At 39.9% G+C, this 11,207-nt stretch overlaps 1 protein-coding gene across 1 annotated transcript in view; it reads right to left on the minus strand.

The window, feature by feature from the left end:
* The window catches only part of nr3c1.L (nuclear receptor subfamily 3 group C member 1 L homeolog), a 137,132-nt gene extending 127,045 nt beyond the window's left edge, over positions 1-10,087 (minus strand). The window contains exon 1 of the mRNA XM_018250792.2: positions 9,488-10,087. The gene's annotated coding sequence lies outside the window, so the exon portion shown is untranslated. The remainder of the gene's footprint in view (positions 1-9,487) is intronic.
* Between the last annotated feature and the right edge of the window lie 1,120 nt (positions 10,088-11,207).

Consider the following 11,207-nt stretch of genomic DNA (forward strand, 5'->3'; position numbering starts at 1 on the left):
ATTTTGCAGTCACTGTTATTCTTTCATATAACCAACAGAGGGCGCACTGTTATTCTTTCATATAACCAACAGAGGGTGCTGTGTGATATTGCAGTCACTGTTATTCTTTCATATAACCAACAGATGGCGCTGTGTGATATTGCAGTCACTGTTATTCTTTCATATAACCAACAGAGGGCGCACTGTTATTCTTTCATATAACCAACAGAGGGCATTGTAAGATATTGCAGTCTCTCCCCAAGTGAACTGTTGGTATAGGAATAATTAAAAGTGACTGCAATCTCAGCTACTGCCCGCTGACCCGAGTATAAGCCGAGGTGGACTTTTTCAGCACATTTTGGATGCTGAAAAACTCGGCTTATACTCGAGTATATACGGTAAGTAACAGAAGATTGAGGAAGATATATGCACTCCAATGCACTTCGTCTGGTCTGAGCTGGCAAAGGCAAGTCTGGAGAAAGAGGTAATGTTCAGTAAAATCTGCATCTTAGTGAATTTGCGAAGTAACGTCCATTCGCCAGAGCGAAAATTCGCATGGCGATAGAGTCTGTCTTTTTCGCTAGCGAAGTTACGCCTGCACCCGCTAATAAACTGGCAAAGTGCCTGAAAGCAGTAACACTGGCGAATCGTCGCCAGCGTTAGTCACTTCACCCTTTAGTAAATCTGCCCCTTGGATTCGGCCAAATCCTGCTAAAAAAAGCAGAATCTTGGCGAATCCCGAACTGAATCCTAGATTTGGTGCATCCCTATTTAAAATCAAGTAAATTATACTGTGGTACTAATGGTGGATACAGTAGATGGACTACAGAACTCTAGGAAATAGGGTTTAGGGACAGACATGCAACATGTGTTTGTGGCATGAAACACATGGCAGATTGAGTCAGACCCCAGAAAAACATAGTTTAGCTTGCAAAGCTTTTATATATGTCATGGCCACACCCTGGTATAACCACAGTAACTTTTCAAACACTTTTCACATGTCAACTTCAGTATCCCCCTCTCCCAGCCAATAGGGGTGAGACCCTGGAGTGAGATGCAGCCCCCACATTTCCAATCTACAATTACGTGGTACAACAACCTTTTTGTATTAAATTAAAGAAAATAACACATTTGATTGAATAAGATTAATTCATAATAAATCCTTCTGAATAGATCCAGGTTGGATTAAAGTGCCAGAAAACCGGTAATTCAGTCAAATTTGATCGCGGCCTGTGTCCTTCTGTATTCTTCTGGCAAGTCTGGGATAATAAATCCTGAAGGTTGGGACGATATTGATCAATATTTAGTGAATCAATCAAACTAGTTTATTATATTGATCAGCCAGGTGGAGCGATTCGTAAAGGTTCTGTGTTCAGATGTCTGCGAGACCTGCATGATTCCCAGATCAATAGCTCTGATAAATCTTCCCTTATGCCTACACAATTAAGCAAAGGACATTTATCAGTCTAGCATTCCTTTTATTTCTGTTATTTTAAAAAGACGGCGTATTTGTCATTAAACATCCAGACTAAATAATGTAATTATTTTAATATGTGTGCTTGCTTATTTTTCTGCAGGGTGATATACATATAAGGCCAGGGTTTACAGGAAATTTCTGCCGTTCAACTGTGGGGTTACGTAACTGACAATATTTGTTAGACAGCCAAAATCTCTGAACAGGTTTTCACAAGCCCTTTCCATGCTTGGCCCCAGCACACTACCTTAATTCACATCACAAAACACTTGGAACATGAGAAAGCCAGATGTATGGCTAGCAAAGGGACTGGATGCAACCACTTCCTAACAACAGAATGCCAGCAACTTCCCAGTTTTAAAGGGGTAGTTTTACCATTATATTCTTCTAGAATATCCTATTCTTGGCAGCCTTTCAACTGGTCTATTTTTTCTATATTTTAATTATTTGCCTTATTCTTCTTCTGCCTCTTTACAGCTTTTACATGGGGTCACAGACCCTGACAATTGCTAAGGCTACAATTTTATTTTTATTGCTTCTTTGTTACTTTTGCTCATCTTTCTATTCAGGCCTTCTGTTAAGCACATACTTGCATTATCCTTCTGCAATCTCATTTCCATTTGGTCTGTAAATATGTTTGCACTACTGTCTTCCTAGTGCAGCTGAATAGATAGATCTGCCCTTTTAACCTTATGTTTCAATGTGTAGATAAAAACTAATTTTCCATAAATCACAGTCTTTCAGCTATCACTTTTACATTTGTATGTGCTCAAATGGGATAATCTGTGCAGATTATAATCATAATGGTTGTCTTGATCTGCCTGTGTGTTGTAGGTTTTACATCAATCTACTGGATCAGGAACTGAAAAAAATTAAATTTTAATCAAATTCAAATAAAGGAGGAAACATTTTCAACTGTATAAAGTGCATCTAGGGGGTTATTTACTAAACCTTTCCAGTTGAGTTCTTTTGGGCAAAAACTCAAATTTTTAGAAGAGAAAATGTTTTTTTTCAAGATCTATTACCCTGAAACTGCTAAAAGTCTGAATCCAAAAATCCATCATCTAAAACCTGCTGATGTCATGAATAAGTCAATGGCAGATGTCATATTGTCATCTGCACTGGGTTTCATCTGATAATCGCAAAAATTCAGTTTTTTCTGACGATAACCTGAAAAAAAAAAGCGATTTGGGCATCAAAAATTCGTGGGGTTCGAGTTTTCAATCGATTTTATCGAGTCTTTTCCAGACCAAACTTTTTCGAGTTATTTTATTGATAAATAAGATAAAATCTAGATGCACGTTTATTGTAGCTTGGTTTAATAAAAATATGAGATAAATTTAAGTTTTAATAAATAACACCCCAAATCTCTTTGTATGGTTATATATTTATATACAACAGTAGTAAAAAGATTATATAGTAAAAAAATTGACTATCCAACAATTTCTCTAGGCTTGAAAATATTTAAATTTTTGCCAGTTAAGGGCACTTGAGGATAAGGTTGAGAAATAGGCATAGCCTGAATTTACCTCATTACCTCACAATATGAGATGTACTGGACCCAGCTCCACAAGCTTTCTACTAAATGAATTGCCACTTTGATATGTAGGTTATTGGCATTTGTTATGTACCTGAGTTGTATCCTCTGAATCACAACACTTACGTTAAGGGACTGAAAAAAGTGCATTTTGTCTGTTTTCTTCCACAAAGCCAACAATGAAATTAAGCCTAAGTATGAGCTAATGGAAAAATCCATCCTATACTTCAGTTTATAAAACCTATTGCACTGAAGTCTGATATTTTGTTCAACAACATTCTACAATAGATCACGTCCACTGATATGCATAAAAGCTGAGCTTATCTCTATGGATTTTAAGAATTACTTAAATTGTTTGGTGGTTTGGTCCAGGGGTAAAAAGCACAGTTAGTCCATAAAATCTCTATAATTTAGAAGATTAAAGGGGTGGTTCACCTTAAGGGTAAGGCCAGACGAGGAGATTCGGGGAGATTTTGTCGCCTGGCGACTTATCGCCACCTCTTTTGCGCCACTATCTCCCCGAACTGCCTCAGCGTTTTTTCGCCATAGGCTACAGCGCAAAATCGCCAGCGCTAATGCACACGCGGCGATGCGTTTTCAATAGTCACCCGAAGTTGCCTCACTGAGGCAACTTTGGGTGACTATTGAAAACGCATCGCCACGCCGGCGATTTTGTGCTGTAGCCTATGGCGAAAAAACGCTGAGGCAGTTCGGGGAGATAGTCGCGCAAAAGACATGGCGATAAGTCGCCAGGCCCATAGAAGCAGCGATTTATTGCTAGCGATTAATCTCCTGGTGTGTCACTGCCCTAAATTAAAAGTATAATACAGAATGGCCAATTCTAGGCAACTTTTAAATTGGCCTACGTTTTTTCTTTTTAATTATTTGCCTTCTTCTTCTGACTCTTTCCACATGGGGGTCACCGACTCATTTAGGCAGTAACCCATGGCATTCAAAGATTTGCTTTCATTGTTCTACCTGCAGCTGGTTGAAGCATACAACTAACTCAATGGAAGGTTGCATCTATGTCTAATACAGGTATGGAACCTGTTACCCAGAATGCTTGGCACTTGGTGTTTTCCGGATAAAGGATCTTTCTGTAATTTGGATCTTCCTACCTTAAGTCTACTAGAAAATCATGTAAACATTAAATCCACCCAATAGGCTGGGTTTGCTTCCAATAAGGATTAATAATATCTAAGTTTGGATCAAGTACAATGTATTGTTTTATTATAACAGAGAAAAATGAAATCATTTGGATTATTTGGATAAAATTGAGTCTATGGGAGACGTCCTTTCCATAATTGGTAGCTTTTTGGATAACGGATTTCCGTATAATGGATCCCATACCTCTATCTTATATGAGACCGAAGGGTTGAAAGAAGTGAGTAATTTTCCTAAAGACATTGGAGTCATTTATAAACACTGGGCAAATTTGCACCTAGGCAATAACCCATAGCAACCAATCAGATGATTGTTTTCACTACTGATCATTGATTGATTGCTATGGGTTACTGCCCAGTTGCAAATTTGCCCAGTGTTTATAAATGAGCTCCAGTGTAGGTAAGAAAGAAAAGCATAGAAATTGGTTCTATATTGCATATGCAATTCTCTGTCTAGGTACAGCTTTTGTATAAAAACTGGGGTGCAATACAATTTAGGTGCAAACACTTGGCGAATGGTGTTTAAAAGCATGCAAGTTTTCTTATTTGTGCAGTTGTGACTACATGGATCAATTTTGTATTTATATAAACCTGTGTTCTGACCCATGACACACCTACATATGTATGGGCTTATTTATTAAAGGTTGAGTTGTGTTTTCCTGTTTTCAAGGGTAGCCTAACATTTTTTGGGATTAAAAGTCTGAATCTGAACATACTCCAGCTAAAACCTGTCGAGGTCATGTACAAGTCATTGGCAGAGGTCTCTTGAACCATTTGAAGATGTTTTTTGCCTTCATGATTTTCAGGGTTTTTTATGGTGGTTTTGGCTTGAAAACTCCATCAATTCAAGGTATTCCAGTTTTTTTTAGCTGATAACTCGATCAATTCTAGGTATTTGAGTCCCCCTCTCGACTGCATTCAATTGAGTTTTTTACTTTTTGGGTTTTTTCATAAATAAACAAACATTCGAGTTGTGAGTTTATTCGAGGTAGAGAAAACCTCACAAACATAAATAACCCCCTTAGAGGTAGAGAAAACCTCACAAATGCGACCTTTGATAATTACCCCCCTTAGTATATTGTCCCTTCACTGACACAGTCATGTGATAAGTTCAAGCAAATTAGTGCTTTGAGACAGGCACTTTGAATGAGTGATCAGGAAGAAGAATTGGTTCATGCCTTTGGCAAAACACACATAAGGGTATTGAAGTTGAAGCAGGTCAGAGAAGAAAGGCACAGTTTAGGGGTGGAAGGATTGAAGAGAAGATGAATTCTGCCTTTGTAGTGACATTAATGATAAGATGCAAATACATGCAACATTGTGTCATCAGAGAGGACACAATGTTGCATGTATTTGCATTGTATTTGCATTTGCCGTATTCCAAATCTGTACTGAAGGGAACATGAGATAGAAATTGCTTTCCCCTAGATCTCTAACTGCTACTTGTTACTGGATAGCAAGTGTTTGACACATTTGTAAAATCCTTGCGGACTATTATTGTGTTTATAGCGGGGAGCCAGTCACATGAGACTTCAGGAACAGAACTTTCATGAGAAGCAATGCCAAAGGTTCACATTAATTTTTTTGATTTTAGGGAATTATTTATCAAAGGTTGAATTTTAGATAGGGATTCACCAAATCCACTATTTTGGATTCGGCCAAACCCCCGAAACCTTTGAGAAAGATTCGGCTGAATACCGAACCAAATCCGAATTTGCATATGCTAATTAGGGGTGGGAAGGGGAAACCATTTTTTACTTCCTTGTAAAACACACTTTCCCTCCCCGCCCCTAATGCGCATATGCAAACTAGGATTCAGATTCGGTTCGGCCGAATCCTGGCCGAAACATGAACCGAATCCTGTATTTAGTGCATCCCTAATTTTAGAGCTTTGTAAGCTTTTTTAGATCTCAAACTCGAATGGTTTATAATTCAAGAAAAAACCTAAAATGTAAAAAAAACGAATCAGTGTAGTCGGGGTGAAAAAACAGGAATACTCGAATTGATCACGTTTTCTATAACAAAAAACTCAAATCGCTCGAATTGATCAAGTTTTCGAGGGAAACCCACTGAAAAAACTGAAGGCTCTATTAACATCTTCAAATGGTTCAAGGGACCTTTGCCGTTGACTCCTACATAACCTCAACAGGTTTTAGATGGTGTATTTCAGATTCGAGCTATTTCCAACAAAAAAAATTCTTATTTTACATGGGAAATGATTCTGAATGTATTTCAGACATTTCCAGTCATTGCAAGAGATAAAAATAAATCATATCTGCCATTATAATACAGCAGCAGGACCATATTTTAAATTGATCACAGTCCATCAATCAAGTTTAATATAATGCACTGGCCGTCTGTGCCTCAAGCTTCCTCATAAAAAAATAAGCAACTGGGAATGTTAATGCACTCAGTATAAATACTGGGATTAAAAGAATGGCTTTGATTCCAGTGTCCAATCCACATAAAATTCATCAGCCCTTCCAAAGGAAGAGTAACACAAACAAATAGACTGAGAAGGCTCTTCTGCAGAATGGGCATCACAACTAGAGGCTTCAGTCCTATTAAAGATAAACGTTAGCTCCCTGACCAGCAAATGGAATGTAAAAATAGCAAAGTTCCTTTCTGTAAAATCATGTTAAAGTGAGCCTATCATTCTTCATTTGCATTAACAATACCGTTAAGAAAATGAAAGTAATTGTAATCATCTTTCTGATATCTATTCTTTAATAATCTCAACTGGATTTAACATTATTTGTAAATGTAATTGAAATCAGTATTTGTTTGTAATGTTATAATTTACTGGTTCTCTCTGTTGAAACAAAGTAGCAGAATCCGGATCTCTTAAAAGCAATTCCGGTTTCTGCAGGCTTCTTTGCGGATCTGTTATACAGCTGTCATCATAGTAACAGAGTTAAATTGGGTTGAAAAAAGTCCATCAAGTTCAACCCCTCCAAATGAAATCCAGTGCACATATATGCACACACTCACACTGACCCCTCCATACACTCACATAAACTATATATACCAATATCTAAACTAATTGTAGAATTTAGAATCACAATAGCCCATTATTCTGTCCAAGAAATAATCCAAGCCATTCTTAAAGGCATTAACAGAATCAGCCGTCACAACATCACCCGGCAGTGCATTCCACAACCTCACTGTCCTCACTGTGAAGAACCACCTATGTTGCTCAAATGAAAGTTCTTTTCTTCTAGTCTGAAGGGATGTCCCCTCACAACCTTCAATGTCGACCCCAACCCCAAGCTTCAATGTCGACCCTCATAATTTAAGTCTTCCATCCCTCTAACCAGTTTATTTGCTCGTCTCTGCACTCTCTACAGCCCATTTATATCCTTCCTACGGACTGGATACTGCATACTTCAGGTGTGGCCTAACCAGGGACCTATAAAGAGTCAAAATGATGTTTATGCCTTTTTTTATGAAAGACAGAACTTTATTTGCCTTAGCAGCCACAGAATGACGCTACCTGGAATTACACAACTTATTATCTACAAAACTCCCCAGATCCTACTCAATTAAGGAAACCCTCAACATACTGCCATTTTGGGGGATATAACGGTCGAGTGTTAAGATGTTAAGTGTTTTATACCTCGAAAGAACTCACAACTTGAATGGTTTCTTATTTAAGAAAAAACTTGAATAGAAAAAAACTCGATTCGATAAGTTCGAGGTGCGAAATCCAAAACCCTCCAAAAAATCATGAAGGCTATTAAATCTTCAAGTGGTTCAAGGCAGGGGCGATGCGCCAATGAGCCGAGTTGAGAAACTTGCCTCAGGTGGCAATGCTCCACTAGGTACCAGGGGCTGCAAAAATGCCACTCCTGGTACTTTAAAATCTGAATTTCCGGTTCAAACTAGAAATTAGCGCAGAGAGCACAATTATTCTCTCTGCGCTAGCGTCCTGGCCCTCGTGGAACCCCCCGGAACAAAAAGGTGAGCACACGGGGGAGGGGGGTGGGTGATAAGTGATATCCCTGCAGTGAGCACCGACCATTTGTTTTTTTTGGTGTGCTACCACAGTTAACATGGACATGGTCTTAAAGCTCTTACACACGGGCGGTTTTACCTGCACTCCTATGCGTTGCGCTTTCTTCAGTTCAGCCGCAGGGGAGTGCAGGAGTAGACACACTCAATTATTGTCATGGGGGCTGTACTCACACAGACGCATGTAAGCGCCAAATGCAGGTGGGACACAGCATGTTGCATTTCACTTGCGTTTGGCGCATACATGCGTCTGTGTGAGTACAGCCCCCTTGCCAATAATTGAGTGTGTCTACTCCTGTGCATGTATGTGCCAAACACAATTGAAATGCAACATGCTGCGTCCTACCTACGTTTGGCGCTTACATGCGTCTGTGTGAGTACAGCCCCCTTGACAATAATTCTGTGCGTCTAATCCTGCGCTCCCTTGCGGCTGAACGGAAGAAAGCGAAACGCAGGGTAGTGTACAAACAAACGCCCGTGTATAAGAGCCCTTAAAGTTCTTCTAGTAACATGGGCGTGGGTGCAGCTTAGGGAGTGGCTAACACTGGCTTCCATTATCTGTCCTCACACCAAGTAAAGAAAGATTCCAGCCCTCAGTACTACACTGCCCTAGTTCATTATGTGACTTGTTTAAGGGGAAATCGTTTAAAAATAAATAAAGGATCTTAACAATTTCCTGAGTCCAAAAATCCCAAACTCTGTGACAAATGATCTGGGAACTATCCATCCAGGGATGGGAACTATCCATCCAGGGAAACCTATTGCTGTAAAGGAAACATACCCTGTGACTGTGCAGGAGGCATTTGGTGCTCATTGAGACACTGACAGTTTATGGTTTTCAATAAATATTTATAAAAAAAAAAATGTCTTAATCCCAAAGTTTTAGTGGGAGGGGCCTAAAATGAAATTGCACCGTTTTGGTTTCCCAAAAGTGTACCAAGCCATAACAATGACTAAGAAACGAGCTCTGCCCAACCAATCAAGAGACAGCAAGCGTGTGATTGGTCGCTGTGCATAAATAACCGGAGGAGCTTTGCAACAGAACAGAAGTACGGATGACCTTGCAGGAGTGAACACACACACACACACCAATAAAATGCGACTCTCAGTCTGCTCATGTTTCCCCCATGTCAGCAGCAGTCTCGCGCTCTGCAAACTAACTCAGCGGGGACATTGCCTGTCAAACTTTTTCAGCCCACGTGGCACCTAAGTGGTTAACTTTGCGAGTGTTGTCCGTCACTGCGCCCTGCCGACCTGGGTATTACCGAGTCACACAACTGCGGCTGCCGCTGGCTCTTTATACGAGAGGAGTTTCAGTCCTACCTTTCGCCGAATTTCCAGTTACTGCACTTGGTCACCACCGAGTATCCCCCTGCAGGGCATGGCACTTTCCCGTGTGTTCGTGACTCTTTCAGCCCTCGGTTTTCTTACGGACTTGCTCGAGGTCAAGTGTCAACTAACTAAGCTTCGGGCCCGACTTGTCTTCCGTACATATTGAGCACGGAGCTGTCAAGCTACTGCGCTCGTTCATCCAAAAGGAATTGAAGCCATCTGGTCGCCATATTGCTGAAGGAGGCAAGTTTTTGCTTACAGACGCCACCTTACTAAAGGATTGGCAAGGGAACTAAGGTGGTTGACTATCTTTGCCGCCATCTTAGTAAAGGAAGTGACAGGTTAACTAGTGTAGGCACTCAATAAATAGAAAATGAAAGTAGAAGGGATCGCGTATAGAGAGGAAGACACTATAAACAAACGCGTAGTACCCCCACACGTCGGCGGGAAAAGAATCCTTTTGATTGTAGACACCTCATTTGGCTACGATTACATTAGATGCATTTTTGATAGGCAAAGTCAAAACGTGGAGTTCTACTGTAGTAGTTATTTTGTTCTGCTGAAGCGTTGTAATGTTACATGCTCTCAGCACTTCTGCACCTGACAAATTAATTCTGACCACGCCCGTTTTATGACCACACCCCCAATTACCATGTCCATTTTACAACATTTGGCTGGTTCATGAAAGTTTGGACACATTTCTGGGCGTTTTAGTGCAATGTTTTGTGTGTTATAACAGTTTTGCTAATGCTGCCCTTTAAGTTGCTTGTCTCAGTTCTCCCAAGAGACCTGCTTTTCTTAAATAGTTACAATTGTATCTTTTCTTATCTTAAATTGTCTCTGATTATCTGAAATTGTTACTAAAGAACCAAAAGGTGCAGCTGCTGAGTGTTCTGGGCTCTCTGCAAAAAAAAGCCGCTGCCTCACCTTTCACAAAACACTTTTTTCAGTTCAGTTGGTTTCAGATAGTTCACCAGAAATAAAGACGTTTCCAATCACTTTCTATTTTCTATGTGTGACTGTTTTTCTAATATTGAAGTGTAAGTCTAATTTTTCATCTTTCTGAATCATTTCTAGGAGGGGGGATCGTCAACCCACTAAACTGTTCTAAATTAATACATTTAGTTGATATATTTCTTATCTTTGTCACTGCTGAGCAGAATCCCTTGTTTTCATTAAGGGCAGGGCCAGACGTGGCGTTTTTATTTGCGTTTTAAAAAAAGAAACACCAGGGCGTAAATACGCCACTGAAACCACGCGCGACCGTCAACATGCGTTTTTCAGCACGTGGGTTTCTTTTCCCAACATGCACTTCTCATTGTTCTCATTGAGAATTTGGACGCCATATTTAAAATACGCTGCATATTTACGCAAAGTGTGGTTTCAAACGTGCAGATCCCATAGAGTCTATTGATTTGGTAGTTTCTTGACGTATTGGCATTTCTGCTGAAAAACGCCAATACTGGCGTCCTGTGGCGGATTTTGGCTTGCAAGCGCCCTGTGTGAATTGCCATAGTGCGTTTTCCATTAATTTCAGTGTTAGTACAGTTAATGCGTATTTACGCCTGGCGGAGCTTTTTTAAAAACGCAGCGAAAAAACGCCTTGCCCTAACAGCAGCTGTTAGAATTGATACAATAGTTGCTAATTCTTCAGAGATCCTGCTGAGAAATGTATCAACTAAATGTTGCAAAATTGTAAGCGCAGAAACGG

This window comes from Xenopus laevis, chromosome 3L (assembly GCF_017654675.1).
Source record: "Xenopus laevis strain J_2021 chromosome 3L, Xenopus_laevis_v10.1, whole genome shotgun sequence".
Lineage (NCBI taxonomy): Eukaryota > Metazoa > Chordata > Amphibia > Anura > Pipidae > Xenopus > Xenopus laevis.